The following is a 17,503-nucleotide window of genomic DNA, read 5'->3' on the forward strand; positions in this document are numbered from 1 at the left end:
AAGCTATGGAAATAAAATAATTATCTTTACCATATCTTTGAGGACGTCCTAAATAATGCCAAAGGAATAATACATTTACATATACATTAGTAGGTCCGTAAATATATCTGGCAGAAAAGTAGTTACACTTGTCAAACATTTACATGATTGCCCAAATTGTTGTAAATCTGCCTTTTCTATTGCAGTTTTCAACATTATAGCCGAAAACAAACACCTGCTGTCTTGATTCATTTATAGATCTATTAATTGATATTTTTGCCATTTAAAGTTTCTTTTTTTAGTTTTGAAAATAATAACCAACAACATTGCTATACCACAGCGAAATTTCCCCTGTGCTGTATAAATGAGAAATTAAATTGTGTGTCACAATGTGTCATTTTAGTACGATAGTCAAAATATGGTCAAAGTGCCATAACTCCCTTAAAAATTGTCAAATTAAAATGACGATACAATTGGTCAACTTCACATGATGGCAAACAATGCTAACAAGTATGACAGCTTTGTGTCAAATGTTCTCAGAGAAGTTGCGTTCACAAGGTTGCATTATTACAATAATACAAAAAATAATTAAAGTCCACTAACTCTCGTAAAAAATGTTGGATTAAATTCATCATCTGCCTGTCCAAAGCTATAGGAACCTGTAATCTAGTGGTTGTCACTCACTAGAGTAGGAGTGAGGGATGAACGAAATATCTAAATATACCATCTAAAAGTGGTGTTATTAGGGTTGGGCAAGCTATATCTGGTCTATGACTAAAACTCAAACGATTCACACTTTGTCATGTCTAGACAGTGGAGGAAGAAAACATAACAACAATGGTGGTGTAATATGGTCAACTTCACATGATGTCAAACAATATAACTACCAAGTATGACTGCTTTCTCCAAAACAGTCTCAAAGGAGTTATGTTTAGAAGGTCTTGTTGTTACAATACTACAATAAAATGCTCCGCTGGGGCGCAGCTTGATACGACCGCAGAGGTCGAACCCTGAACAGTTGGGGCAAGTATGGACACAACATTCAAGCTTGATACAGCACTGAATTTGGATTGTAATTAAATATTTGACACAGCATAGGTTTCTGACACAGAATGAATGTGGTCTAAGAACTTAAAAAATTTAAATTTTTTATTTTACCTATTCAAACCATATCATTATTATTTGCTTTTATATATAAATCAGAAATAACCAATTTAAAATAGAAAATTTTTAAAGAAATAAAAAGGAAAAAAAAAATCCCCCCCAAAATTTTTTGAACCCCCTTATGATTCATCACCCCCAAACTCAATCCCAGCCTTCCCTTTGTGGTATGGTACCTTGCAGTACAATTTCAGAGAGATTCATACACTTGAACACAAGTTATTGTCTGGAAACTAGAAAAATGCTTGTTTTTTGGCCCCTTTTTGGCCCCAAATTCCTAAACATTTAGGGCAATTACCCCTAAACTCAAACCCAGCTTTCCCTTTGTGATATGTTACCTTGCAGTACAATTTCATAAAGATCCATACACTTACACACAAGTTATTGTCCTTAAACTAGAAAAATGCTTGTTTTTTTGCCCTTTTATGGCCCCTAATTCCTAAAATTTAGAGGGAATTATCCCCAAAATCAATCCCATCCTTCCCTTTGCGGTATGGTACCTTGCAGTACAATTTCAGAGAGATCCATACACATGAACACAAGTTATTGTCTGGAAACTAGAAAAATGCTTATTTTTGGCCCCTTTTTGGCCCCTTTTTCCTAAACGTTTTGGGCAATTACCCCCAAACTCAATTCCAGTTTTCCCTTTGTGATATGGAACCTTGTAGTACAATTTCATAAAGATCCATACACTTACACACAAGTTATTGTCATGAAACTAGAAAAATGCTTGTTTTTTGCCCCTTTTTGGCCCCTAATTCCTAAAATTTGGAGGCAATTACCCCCAAAATCAATCCCAGCATTCCCTTTGTGATATGGAACCTTGTGCTACAATGCCAGAGAGATCCATACACTAACACACAAATTATGTCTGGAAGTTACAAAAATGATTATTTTTGGCCCCTTTTTGGCCCCTAATTCCTTAACTGTTAGTACCATAACCCCCAAAATCAATCCCCACCTTCTTTTTGTGGTATTAAACCTTATGGTAAAATTTCATAGAGATCCATTCACTTAAACTAAAGTTAGAGTGCGAAAACCAATGTGTCTTCGGACGACGACGACGACGCCGGACGACGACGACGACGACGACGCCAACGTCATACCAATATACGACCGCAAAATTGTTTTGCGGTCGTATAAAAATCGTCAATGTCTCATAATTGCCGTAAAAAAGGTGGTTCACAATACAATACGATCAACTGCACATAATGGCAAACATCAGTATCAAATATAAGAGCTTTCTATCAAATTGTCTCAGAGGAGATGATTCACAAGGTGTTGTTGTCATAATACTCTGAAAAATAGTTTTAAGATCCACAACGTCAGTAGGAATGATCAAAACAAAATGAGGGCACAATATGGTCAACTTTACATGATGGGGAAACAATAGTATTAAGTATGAGATATTCCTGTCAAATGGTCTCAGAAGAAAGTGTCATTGTCACAAAACTTAAACAAATAGTTTTAGTCCAATAACTCCCGTAAAATGTTAGGATCAAACTTACCATGAGAGCTTTCTTTCAAATGGTCTCAGAGGAGTTGCATCCACAAGGTTTAATTGTCACAATACTCCAAAAAATAGTCAAAGTCCCATAACTCTTGTGAAAATGGTCCGATCAAAATGATAGTATAACATAGTCATCTACACATGATGACAATTAATCCTACCAAGTAGAACAGATTTCTGTAAAAAAAATATCATAGGAGTTACGTTCACAAGATTTTATTTTCACAATACTAATAAAGAGTTGCGCCATGAGCGTATGATACGCCTGTCGCTTTTTCAAAGAATAATGTTCCATAACTCCTCAATGTCATATCAGAAATTTATCCAAAAAAATTAAAGGGAGGCTATTTTAATAGATATAAACCAGTCACCAAAGTTTAATGAAAACTGCTCAAAGAACTTTTGAGTTATTGTCCGAAAACTGGAACTTCCCCCTTTTTTATGAATAAAATCCTATAACTCGGAAACGTAGAATCTAAAATTTATAAAATTCAAAGGGGAGCTTACGTCAATAGATATAAACTATTCACCAAAGTTTCACGAAAACTGCTCAAAGCAATTTTTGAGTTATTGTCCGAAAACTAGGAAAAACCCATCTTTTTAATGAAAAAAAACCCATAACTCAGAAACGTAAAATCTAAAAAATTATAAAAAGCTCACGTCAATAGTTAGAAACAATTCACAAATGTTTCATGCAAATTGGTTAAAGTGTTTTCGAGTTATTGTCCGACATGTTGACAACGGACGGACAGAGGGACGGACGGACAACGGTATACCATAATACGTCCCTTAAACGGGTGTATAAAAAAATTCGTAAGGGTTCCGCGGAACCCAATGTCTCGCCTACTTTTGCTGTTAATCGCAGGTTCAACAAAAATGAGGAAACAAATTAATAAAAATATTCCTCTCTATACTATCTTTTGATTGTAGGTAGCTTCTGTCCAAGTTTGGTAAAAATCCAGGATATTTTATGAATCTAATAAATGTTTTAAAAACTTAAACTGCAGACTGTATGTAATGTTAACTGGAAGAAAAACTAAGTCCATTAATAAGTAAAATATGGAAAAATGGAACAAAATTTTAACCAAATTTCCTTCTAGATACTAGCTTTTAATCATAAACAAACTTCTGTCCAAGTTTGGTACACATCCAGGATAGTTTAAGAAAGTTATTAAAATTTCAAAAACTTTAACCACAGAGTGAATGTAATGTTTTCTGGCAGAAAAACTAAGTCCATTTATAAGTAAAATACGGAAAAAATGGAATTTTTATTTTACAAAATTTACTTTTGAATATTATCTTATGAGCATAAACAAGCTTCTGTCCAAGTTTGGTAGAAATCCAGGATAGTTTAAGAAAGTTATTAAAATTTCAAAAACTTTAACCACAGAGTGAATATTTGTGGACGCCGCCGACGACGACAACAACGACGACGACGACGACGGAATGTAGGATCGCTATGTCTCGCTTTTTCGACAAAAGTCGAAGGCTCGACAAAAATGGTCAAAGTCCAATAACTCCTTTTAAAATGGTCAAATCAAAAGGGCAGTACAATAAGGTCAATTACACAAAATTACCAGTTATCCTACAAATTATGAGAACTTAAAACTTAACATATTGTATACAGCTAACTATGGGTGCTTTTTGGTATAATGTTATGTTGGGCTGCAGTCTAATTGATATATACCCCAGATCTCAGTTCTCATACCTATGTTTGTAACTGTCAACCAAAATATATGTTTAGTTATTCTTAAGTTAAAAATCACTTAGGACAAATTACACACACTATTAAAATGATTGTAGAATCAAAAATCTCCTAAAGAACATTTGATGGGACAATATAACTCCTTGCTTTAATTCAAGACCTTTTCAATATGATACAAACTTGGTGGTGATAGCAGATCTTTGGTAGTCACCGTTAAAAGTGTTCACTATTCATCTATACTTTGAACCCCAAAGGTTGGCTAGATAGAATCAAATTCATAACAGTGTAGACGAGACCATTCGTTGGCGCGCTCAATTCTCCAATTGACTGGATCAGATCAAATAACCGTTTGTCTGTTACGCCTATTTAATACGTTGTTTTACAAGGGACATTTAAACGTACGGGGTCACCAAAGGTTTCTTAACGTCTGAAAACAATTAACTCGAGAAAAAAAATACTACAGGCGTATTGACTTGAATCTTTCTGCTAACCACTTTACTTGATGAAAACCCATGCTTGGTTGCAGAACCGTATTCCTGAATTCATGATTACGCACATACCATTCATTTGTTCTGAGAGTGCGTTTTATTTTAATTTAATTTAATTCATTTGTGTGTGGGGGGATTAGTTCGTTTCTTATGAACATACAGGAACAATATTTTTTAATCTCAGTATTATATTTCTTTTTATCTCTAATTCTAAATTGATATGAATTAGTTTTTTCACCTTTTTTTTCCTGGATGATTGAGGACCGCTTAAAAAAGTATGTATCCCTCCGAACATAAATACATTTAATCAGGACGGGCACACTATCATTCATTGGCACACTAACGTTCCCGCTAATATAATTGTTTGATTGCATAATAAGCAATATCTATTGACCAATCCATTGAATGAGTTGCAATGCATGATGGACTACTAAGTACTTTATCGAGAACACGCGTGTTTTTCAGTGATCACCTACAACTTACTTTTTCTTCTTTTGTCTACGTTTAATAAAGCATAAGTTGTATGCTCAGATTAAAATAACAAACGGAGAACTGATGAACTGTTACACCTGGTAATTTGTAGTTTATTAGACAAACAAAACCCTGTAAGTGTTACAACCTATGTTACAATTAATCTGTTTAGTAAGAGGCTTTTGTTTAATTATTCTACTACCAAGTTAGAATATAGCAAAGTGCTCTCGACCAATGAAATTGTAGGATTTGATGCCTCTTAATTGTGAAGAATGAAAGTAAATCATGTTCTTAGTAAGGGATTATCCTATTATGTGGGTTTATTTACAGTTCAAAACAAAGAGTTTCTATAAATGAGTTACAACTGCCCCAAGCACATTTATCAGATTGAAAGGATTTATCACACAGTGATTGAAACTGACTAACAGTTGAATTGTGAAACAAACAAAAAACTCAAAATAAGTTAAAGTTTACTGTGCAGTAAAATTGGTACCGTGAATATTATTATGAAAATATTAATAACTTCAAATTACTAAATAATTAAACAATATCAAAGCATTTGCAAAAAAAGAAAAAAAAAAGCTTTAAAATAAAAAAATACCTTAATATTCAACTTTCCAAAACTTTGATCACCATGCTTCCAGTTCTTCCATTTTCATTCCATCCCGTAAAAGTGTACATGAAGAAAACGTCCGTCAAAAATGTCCGCGTTCGTTTTTTTCCGACAATTTCCGTTATTGATTTCCCGATTTTTACTGCATCATCATAATGATACAACTACTGAACATATAGTTCATTGAACCGAGTATAATACTGATGCTTTTACTGAACATAATAAACAATCCACCGAATATAAAGAAACCGGGACCACAGAAGGAAATACATAATGTACTGCAAATAATATTGAATCTACTGAACATAATGTCGATGGTACTGAACATAATGAAAAATGCACTGAATATAACGTCAGAAGTACCGAACATAATTTAAATACCACTGCATATAATAATGAAACTACTGAACATAATAACCAAAGCACCGAACATAATGTCAAATCTACTGAACATAATGTCAAAACTACTGAACAGAATATGAAAACTACTGAACATAACATAAATACTACTGAACATAATCCATAAAGCACCGAACATATTAAACAATCAACATCAGAAGACAGTCATGGCGTTCCATATTTAAGAATCAGCTTTCAGTACCTGGGGGTACTTTAAGATCGGTACTCTGTGTCTTTCATCATAAAAATGTAATTTGTGTAGGGCTTAATTCAATATTGATTAGTTGAGCTATTTCCAACTGAATTTTACAGGGTTTTCTTTTCTTATATTGTGCTGTTACACCAGAGTGTTGAGCGCTGGTAAACGCGTTTTATCAGGCCAAATTCTATATAGGCTTTCCCAGATGCTTTCAATTGGTTGGTTACTTTCTGTCATTTTTGTGTTAATTTTACTTTTGTAAAAATGTTTATTTTCGTTTGAAAAGTTTACATTTTTAAAGTCAATGCCTTATACACTAGTATCTGATAATACGGTATGAGTATTTGCTTATTGTTGACGACAGCACGAGCCACTGTAGTCGTAATTCACACCATTTGGACTCTGTTTGATAGTTTGACCCCAGGAGTGTAAGGAATAAATCTACACGTCTAATAAAATGACTTTACTCGACATAACCGACCTAACTCAACGTACATCGTCCTATTGCATCGAAGCATGACGGAGGGGAGCATACACTGCATGCATTTTTTGCTCTTTGAACACGAATTTTTTGCTGATATAGACTTAATGTAAAAAATCAACCCCAATTACTTTTTTTAATCTTTAAATATTTTGTTATTAAATTTTTAATGATTTTATTGACAAAAATATTTTAATGGAATAAGTATGCTAGCAACTTGTAATCAAATACACCCATCATTTCTTGTCATTTCACTTGACCCATATTTCAGTTCTTCTCAACATATGAATTTTAAAAACTACCAAGTAAACATTTAGCATGAAAATATTAAAATAATGAAATCCGAAGCGAGAACATTATCTCTTTTTTTTTGTTTTTATAAGTTTAACGTTTAAAAAGTGGATTCCAACACACCAAAATGTAAAAGGTGTACGCGACTAACTTGGAAAAAAAAATTTTTTCTATAATTTAATTCAAGATAATTTGACGTGGGCAGAAATTCATATCATTGATACATTTATCAAAAAGTACTTTTTAGTCTTTAACTATAATAATGCATGGGACGAGGTTTTGATCATGTATGCCTAAACGTGCATTCGCAGATACAGGGATAGAGGGCGTACTCCCCCTTTCGATCGCCAAGTATTTTTGAACATCTCACATTTTCCACGTTTTAAAAATATACAAATGTTTAGTATAACATCGTCCAATATTTTTTCGCGTTGCTTCGCTCGGCAGTATAAATTCAATTATCGGGAACTACGCCCTCTTTCAAATATCTTGAATCCGGCTATAATCCCAAATTGTATAGCACCAAAAAAAAATTAAATGATTGTCGTTTGACTTTGATAAATACGTTTTAAAAACAACAATGTTTGAACATTAGACATCTCGCACGAGATTTAAAAGTTTGATACTACATACTGAATTGGACTTTTTCCTGGATTTAGAGCTCACTTAACACGGAAATGTGATACTGGCGTGTAATCAAATGGACACATATTCTTGTTTCTGATGTTTCTTTTAATATAAATATTCATTTATTTAGTTATATATAATCCCACTAACAAATAACCATGTATCTTTTACTGATAAATCATCATTACATTTTATAGAAACTACATATAATCTGCTATACGGTTATGAACACTAATGGTCCTACAGACACTCTGTACTTTTGACATGACACAAGGTCTTGCTTTTCTAGAGTGTTTATGTACTTTTTTACTTAATTTGTGATATGTACAAAAAAAGAAGATGTAATATGATTACCAATGAGACAACTCTTCACAAGAGACCAAATGACACAGAAATTAACAAATATAGGCCACCGTACGACCTTAAACAATGAGCAAAGCCCATACCGAATAGTCAGCTATAAGAGGCCACAAAATGACAAATGTAAAACAACAAAAACGATAAAACTAACGGCCTAATTAATGTACAAAAAAATGAACGAAAGCACAGCAACACATGATAACCACTGAATTACAGGCTCCTTACTTGGGACAGTCACCGCCATACATAATGTGGCGGAGTAAAACATGTTAACGGGCCCACTTACCTTGGACAGTGGTGTAACAGTACCGAAATAATTGATTAATATTCTAGACTGGATAATTATTCTGTATTTATGAGTTGTAGTTGTTTTTAAGATAGTGTTCAGTAGCTGTGAATACTCTAAGATACTAGTAATTGCTGTTTTTGTGCTTCGTTTTAGTCGGACGAGTCAATCCATTTCTTACTGTTTTAATTATGAGTAGACATGATCATTTGATAAACATACTTCTATGATCTCTATTGGCTTTAACTTGGACATTTATAAAAATTATGTAGCAAAGAGATGCATGCATAAAATAAGTTCTCGACATAAATTGGCTAAAATATCAGATAAGAATTTAGCCTCAAGCTATAAAACTTACAAGCTATAATAAATACGACGAAGATTTAGCATCAAGCTATAATACTTATGATGATGATAAAACTGATGTATGTCTTATATCCAGCGACAAATATTACATATATATTAAGGATGATGAAATGATAGCGATTCGCTGGATCGAATTGTCCAACAAAATAATTGAACCCGTAATCGAGGCTGGCCTGCTACCAGTCAATTCCATATTTAATAAAAACCTGTTTATATAGTTTATGTTTTAAGTGCATATATTATTATTCTAGCAACACTTGTTTTGATATCACTTTATGTTGCATAATTTGTTTGATTTTTCTCCTTGTTTCTTTGTATCAAAAAGCTTAGTTTTTATTGTAAAATGATGTTTCACAGCTTCCATTATCATTGTGACTTACTATTGTACTAATATCCAGTAGGCATGCAATTATTATTCTAAATAGTAAAAAATATTTTTTAACAAGTAAAGATTATCCCGTTTTGATCCAGACTTCCTTACCACTGGCATCTAAGATACATACACTGACAAAATATTGTACCCGCACTCATATTACAATCACCCTGTCTGTCCGTCCGCCAGTCTGTCCGTTCAACAAATATTTTCAATTTTCTCTTCAAAAGCATTAGTATGCTTAGCATGCATTCTTTTTTTTCGATTTATTCCTTACACTCCTGGGGTCAAACTATCAAACAGAGTCCAAATGGTGTGAATTACGACTACAGTGGCTCGAAAGTCAATACGATTTTGACGCTGATGTTAAATACCACTACAGGCTATTGTGGGGACCATCTCAAAAAGCCCAGGTAATCATTCATTATAGTTACCAGTATGGGTTTGTTTGATAATGCTGAGATGTTTTTATACAATTAAATAATAACAATTTACACCGAGGAGGATCCATCAAAACAACACGATCATTATTAATATTATCGTAAAATTGCCTTGGTTTATAGTAGTGATCGAATAATTCTAAGATCGTTGTTCCCCCATTTCTTACTATGTTGTTGAACGACTACAAGGAAAATCTGCAAAATGATCAAAATAAATGAATAAAAAAAACCACTCTAATCAAATCACATCCGAATCCGATTTTTTACTCCACGTCAATCTTTTTTCAAAATTTTCGTTTATTTGAAATTTATTTAAGATATACCTTTCGTAGCATTTATACGGGGTGGATTTTGCTCCTTTTTTTTGGGGGGGGGGGGCATACGGTGACCTATAAATGCAAACATTTGCGTCATTTGGTCTCTGGTAGATAGTTGTCTACTTTGGCAATCATACCACATCTCCTTAATTTAAATCATTTTCTAGATTAAAGAAATGTGTAGCTTAAAATTCTAATAAAAAAAACCTAGAAACTTGTGTACTTGACAATTAAAAAAAATAAAAGAATGAAACAAAAGCTATTTCAATTTGACAATCTTTATCTTTTTATTTAATCTAGAAAGGTCACTCTGGCAATTCAATGTAATGTTGAAAAGGGACAATACCTAATTCAAAAACAAAACAAAAAACGTTGAAATGTGTTAACTAATTATTCTTATTCACATTTTAACTGACATTTTCTTTCTATCAACTTTTGTCAGTTAGTTTTTCGGACAGAAGAGGTTATCGAATTAAGTTTTAAAAGATTACCACATTTAGGCATTATTCAAGCATGTTAAATTTACATTTCTACGAAACAGTCAAAATATATACCAAACCTCTAGCAGACTGTCCCTTTATCAAGAATCATTTATTCCATCTAGTATTAAACTGTGGAATTCGCTCGATTTAAGCATTAGAAATGAACTGTCTTTAAATATGTTTAAATTAAAAATTAAACAGAAATATTATAAAAACAAATCACCCCCTACATATTTCACTATTGGCGATAGATATTTAAATGTTTTGCACGCAAGATTAAGAAACAAATGCAGTGCCCTTAACATGGATCTGTATCACGCAAATATTAAACCTAACGCAATGTGTCAATGTGGTTATTTATATGAAAATGCTCAACATTATTTCCTTTCATGTAAAAATTATACAGCTCAAAGGAATATCTTATTTTTGGAACTTAGAAAAGAAAATATACCTACTGACTTGGAAACTTTAATGTACGGTAATGATATGTTTAATATTAATATAAACACGCTAATTTTTACAAAAGTGCAGAATTATATCAAAGACACCAATCGCTTTTCATAGTGTATAGACATTATGGTTAAATATATAACAATAATAATGTAATTACTTTTGTTGACTTCGAATGAAATTGTTCATTTTTTCCAAAGACATGGATCATCAATTTGATTTTATATATAAAATCCTATCAGTTGACAACAACAATTTAATTTAATTGCTTTAAAATAATAACTTACCTTTTGAGTGAATATTTATATTCCAAATCTAAAACAACCTACTAGGTCTATCATATAAATTTACGGTCAACTCGACTTTTAGAAATCGATGAGCCATGTCGTTTAAATTCTTGTTAATTTCATGTCTCCATATTAATATTGTTTATGATGTTATTATTATGTATTTTATTTTGTTCGGTTATTTATTATTTGTATGTAATGGAGAAGACGTTCTAAGTTGCAAAACTTGTGTCTAATCCTATTGTCAATGTTTTTGGACAATAAAATATGTTTAAACTAATTTACATTTCGGTGAAGGGTCGGAAGTATTTTTTTCTTGGTATCACGGCTTCCTCCACCAACAAAACAGAACATCACGATTAAATTGAAATATTGTTGAAAGTGGCGTTAAACTTTCATATGGAGAAGTTAATTTTATTATCCTTGGGTCAGAAGGATATTTTGAAAATGGAATATTCGTTTTCACCTCTTGCAAAGCCTGCTAAATTATATGTCGGGCAATTTTTTTCTCGATTTCCTTCATTTTGTTCTACCTAATATTCACTATACTCTCCGCTTTCTTAATTGGACGGTATATAGTGATGGTTGGATGCCAGGGTCAATCCGTCCGTTCTAGCTTCCTTCTGTCCATTCATTGCATTCCTACCCAGATATTAGTAGACAATACGAATCACATACGACTCGTGGAAAGTGGTTTTCTTGAACATTAAAACGATGCGCCAGCAAGACAACCTTACATATTCTACTCGTATTATTTAATGTATATATTTGGACTTGTGGCCGTATAATCCGCCATTCCCATTCTTGACACTTACATATATTTTTTTTAAGTTTTGTTTTGCACTCCCAAATAAACAAATACAAATGAATGTATGAAGATCTACGTAAGGCCAATGCACGTCTTATAAAACATTTGATTCGACGTTAACCGTTCGCTTCATATCAATCACACCACAAAGCTAAACTATACTACTCCAGGATACTTTTCAATGCAATTGCATTTTGAGAAAGTCCACACTTAAATCTTGTATCGGTATTGGTATTTAACATCAGCGCAGTATTTAAACCCCTTTCCTAACACGTCTATTGGAAATCTCTAATAGTAGATACGGGTGAGCGACACAGGCTCTTGAAAGCCTCTAGTTTATGAACCAAAGAATCTGCATAAAGTTATAAACACAAAATGTTTTTAATTTAGGATATACAGAAGAGTTTTTTTAAGTCAGACGATATCAAGGGGGTAAATGGAATATATTCGTGGCTATCTGTGACACAAATATTCTATAGTAACGGTCAACCAAAAAATGATTGTATCAGTAAACATTCTAACAATGACCTCAACGTAATCACTAACAACTCTTAGTTAAGTATCTTCTTGCATGGTAAGTAGCAATCCTCTATGAAGGAAATACTAATTGATATGAAACGCGAGCTATAAATATATACGTGCTATATGCAAATGCTGCTTGAATTTTGTAACTTAAAGTGGAGAGTCCACACTAGGAAAATTGAAGTCACGTCTTTTGTCATAAAGTTGAGCTCTCAACTCTAACTGCCAATTCTAGCTGTAATTCAAGATCTCACTGGATCTAATATATCCTTTATTTCAAATTGAAATGAAAACATGGGATCATAATTATGCAAAGTCACCATACTTTTTATTTTTTAAGAGAGGATATCATTTATAGAACTGAACGTTAGATTAAAGGATAGAGGAGGCTCTTATCATTATTATAAAGAAGCCCATGTATGAGGTTTGCTTTATATGAACCAAGGAACAAGCAGACGGAAAAAAACACAGTAAATCCCCATATAGCCGTGTTGTACGGAAAGTTTCTCAAACAATGAAGATTGGTATATGTAAAAAATGCATCATTTGTGGTGCACAACTTCAATAGGAATGCAAACGTTCTGTGAAGTTTCAAAGATCTAGTGGAGTTGCTTATACATGAAAGGGTCTTTCAGAGGACTATTTTCTCAATTATTGATTACATAAAGTAGGTACCCACCCACATGAACAAACATGATGTCTACAGAAAAATCTAGCATTTCGATTGGATCAGTTCCATTGATATGAATTTTCGAGGAACATTTTGCAGTAATAACATTCATTTCAATTGAAATTAAATATCAACTTTCGCTTAGAGTGAACTATTGAATTTAACTGTGTATTTATACATTTTGTACAACAAAGCGAATACTCCTCATATAGATTGGCTCTGCCGGTTGTAGTTTGTGTAAACTGCTTGACATGGACATCTGACTGAGAAAATACGCATTTCACACCGTCAAATAGACGCTCTTCAGCAAGAGAGCTATATTTGGGTGCAGAGTGTCCATGATCTGCTAATTCATGCCACACAGTTAGCCGGACTCCTTTCAGTAAGAGTTGAAGTAACAGTTCACTTACTCGTACAAAAAGCAAACCAGTAATAAACAATATCTAAAAGTACATACCGACAACTAAAAACAAAACAAAACAACTATTTCAAACGTAATGTACATAGGAACAAATTTGTCGGTTTTGCTGGAAAACGAATGGCTTGGCTTAAACTTGAAGAGATATAGTTTAGATTGTACAGGTTGTTTTCACATTTGTAAATCTAGTCTTTCATACATAATCATTCTTTGCGTTTATTTATAAGTGTAGTTTGTTTAAGGTTTTGAATCAGAATGCCAAATTCTCACAACAGTAGAGTTTTATATGGAATTTTGTGGCGTCACAAATATTTATTCTGAGTAATTTGCAAAATCGTAACAAATTGTATATGACTGCTGTGCAGTCTGCACATTTCACACTCCAGACCCTTACGTATTCTGTGTAAATAAATACTAATAATTAACAAATTCAGACTTCTTTCCAATTTGATTCCAACATTATTTTCATTGTTGTCGGCATTTGTCCAGTCCCATTTTAGGCTGTTGAGATCATTCAAACGCGCGTTATACCGATTGATTTGTAAAAAGTAATGACCTTTTTCTACTTTTTCAAGCACACTCAGTGTTACCTTTAACCAGTTCCCTTCAATTACTAGATTATTTGTGTAGATATATAGAGTATACAGTTGTTGCATACGTTATCTTTAAATAAGTTAAGTAATACATGTACTTGACCTCTCATCAGTGTTCTCAAATAATTCAACATTTTTGTGTTTATATTTTGTATCATTACTTTTTTTCATGAAAATTGATTGTTTCAATTATTTTTCTGCATATGTAGCTACCTCGGCCAAGGTAAAATATTTCGCACCCCTCATTTTAATGAAGATTATGTTTGGGGGTTTAATACAGTAAGAAAATTTGTTTTGAATGGAAACTGTTAAGGCCAAAATATTGTCTTACTGGTCATTTTTGCTTAAACAAGTTTCTGTCTATTCATTACAGTTTCAAGATGATAAGCAAAAAGGAAAAAAAAGTGGGCAACATGATTCAGGGATACTTTTCCTTTAAGAAGTCAGTTGAAGATTTCGGTATTTTAACTTATTTGAAGATCTTATGTTACTGATCATTTTTGCTGTTCAAAGTTTCAGTTTATCTAATATATATTATAGTTTTTAAGATATTAGGTAAAAACACTAAAATATGTTTAAAAAACGGCTCGAGTCAACAGACAAGTTTAGCCACGTTGAATCTATTTTTAGATCTAACTTTTGTTATTACAGTTTTTGTCTATCTATTATATATAGTTTCTGCAAATAACACAAAAAGTACATGTGTGTCATTTTAAACCCTTAAAGAGGTCGACAGACAATTTCTGCCATATTTTCTTATTTGTTTATTATTTTGCTTACCATTTTTGTTTCTATTTGCAGTTTTTCTCTACCGATTTGTATGGGTAAAAATCATCATTCAAGGGCAAAAACTCCTACAAATCTTGCCCTGCTGTTCATTTTTGCAATTAACCGTTTCTTTCTATCAACTATGGTTTCTGCAAAAACACAAAAATGGTTTAAAAAAAGTCATTTCCATGCTAGAGTTTTCAATATAATATCCAAAATAGCAAAACATTAGTAAAAATTTATACCAAAAAAAAAAAAATGGTAGCTAATAGAAAAATACGTGAAAATAAAAAAAAAGGCTAGTGTTGGTATTGAATGAGACTAGCAAAAACGTACACCAATTTTGAAGCGCCAAACATTTTGTTTAAAGATGTGCACCTCTGATGAGCCAAAAATTTGGAATTAAACTTTTTTCTTAACCTGAATTTTGGGTTTATATGACTTTTTTTTGCTACAGCCATTTGAAAGTATCCCATTTTTAATGATTTTCCCATTTTTCATCTATTTTTACCCATTTTTGGTCTATTATCATGAAAAAAATCACAGTTCCACAATTTTTTCATACTTTCACTAAAGATGAAGTGGACCAATCAGAATAAATTTAACTTAAAAAACTATAGGTTGGTGTTAATATTGGAAAGTTTTGTAAAATTTTGTTGCTTTTTCGTTTCAAATTGAGAATGATGTAAATTTAGAAAATATGAGATTTTTCTCTTCTTTTTTTTTAGAACAAAATGCATATTATTTCAACTTCTTTGTTATAAATGATTGAAAATTACATATCTCAGAATTTTGAAAAGAAAAAAATTGACATGGGATGTACATATTTTTGGTAAAATCATTTCTTTGTACTATTAGGGGACGACCATTTGATATTCTGGGGGGGGCCAGGAGGATTTGTTTTTGATCGGTTATTTATTTTTGTAAACTAAGAGGACAGATTATCTATTTTCTGCACTGTTGAAGCAAGATTTTTCATTTTCATTAAAGCAAGGGACTGATTATTTATTTTCACAACTATATTTATAATTTTTGAAAACATACAATTTTTAAATTCATTTTTTATTATAAATAATACATGAATAGTCCAATCATTATGTACCATTTAATCAGAATTAATCATCATCATCTGTAGAAATGAATCTTCTGAATTCCCAACTGCATAAACATGTATTGCATACATACAAGATATTAAAGTTTGGCTGTAATTAGTGTCTTTTAAAAGTATTGCAAATCAATTATGCCGAGCGGAGCGAGGCTAAAAAAAATTTGAAGGGTTTTGGAGCCGCTGAAGGCCCCAAGTTGCTATAGAACTAATGATGCAAAATGTGTTTCCCATACCCTTTCTTAATCTGAAAATGAAAGTTCTGTTTTAATCATTTTTTGACAATATTTTGGTCTCAAAGCAACATGTATAGATTCAGTGTAAGACTTAAGTTTTTAGGAACAACATCAAAAGACAAAGATAAAGCAAAATTTAATTCACATAGTTAAGTATGTGGCTGCTGTTTTTTTTTAAACTCTTGATCAAGTTTATAACAAAATTACTAAATTACAAAAGGAATGCAACACTAACAGAATACAGAAGGGCAATCAATGAACAAAAGACAAATAAATAAGAAACATTGATCCCCAAAAGACAGGAGCTACGTCTGAGGGAGAACAGAACTTGCTTCTTGCAAGACACTTGCCGTGAAAGCAATTTGATATGAAGACAAGCTTTTGGTTTTGAAATTTCCTACATGAGGCATTTGCCTGAATGTAGTTACTGCCATATGTAATAAAAGTGAGTTAAGTGTTCCTGAGACAATATACCTCAAGTTAAATGAAACCCATTTTTCAGACATTTCAAGTATTTTAAATAAAATTTATACTTTTATTATTCAAAGATTTGGGAAGTGATTCCCTTTTTTTTTTGAAAAAAAAATTGAATTTTATGAAGAATCTGGTGCAATCTCATGCTCTCAAATAGACCTGCCGAGTTATTTATTTTTAATACATTGCAAGTCAGGTTATTTATTTTCAAACTACCACAGAACAAACCATTTATTTTTGTGATTATCAAGGCTGAGTTATTTATTTTCAAAATCCTCCTGCCCCCCCCCCCCCCCCCAGAATATCAAATGGTCGTCCCCTTACCCATTTTCTCAACATTTTGGCTGATGAGTTTTAAAATGTGAAAATGTTATTACTCAAAAACTACTTATTGCAAGTACACAATTTTTTCACAGAGTTTAGTTTGATTGTAATATGTTTTAAAATCATTAACATTTTCCACTTGTATCACATGTTTGGGAAATAATTCCCGAACGAGATTTCAACGATATTGAAACATCAGAAGAATACATCCTTAAATACACTTAAAATTTTGAAATAACAATCGACCGCCACTGTTAATTTTAAACCACAGATATAACGATGAAAACGGCTAGGTTAAAA

The sequence above is a fragment of the Mytilus californianus genome, unplaced genomic scaffold (assembly GCF_021869535.1).
Source record: "Mytilus californianus isolate M0D057914Y unplaced genomic scaffold, xbMytCali1.0.p SCAF_1, whole genome shotgun sequence".
In the NCBI taxonomy this organism is placed as follows: Eukaryota; Metazoa; Mollusca; class Bivalvia; order Mytilida; family Mytilidae; genus Mytilus; species Mytilus californianus.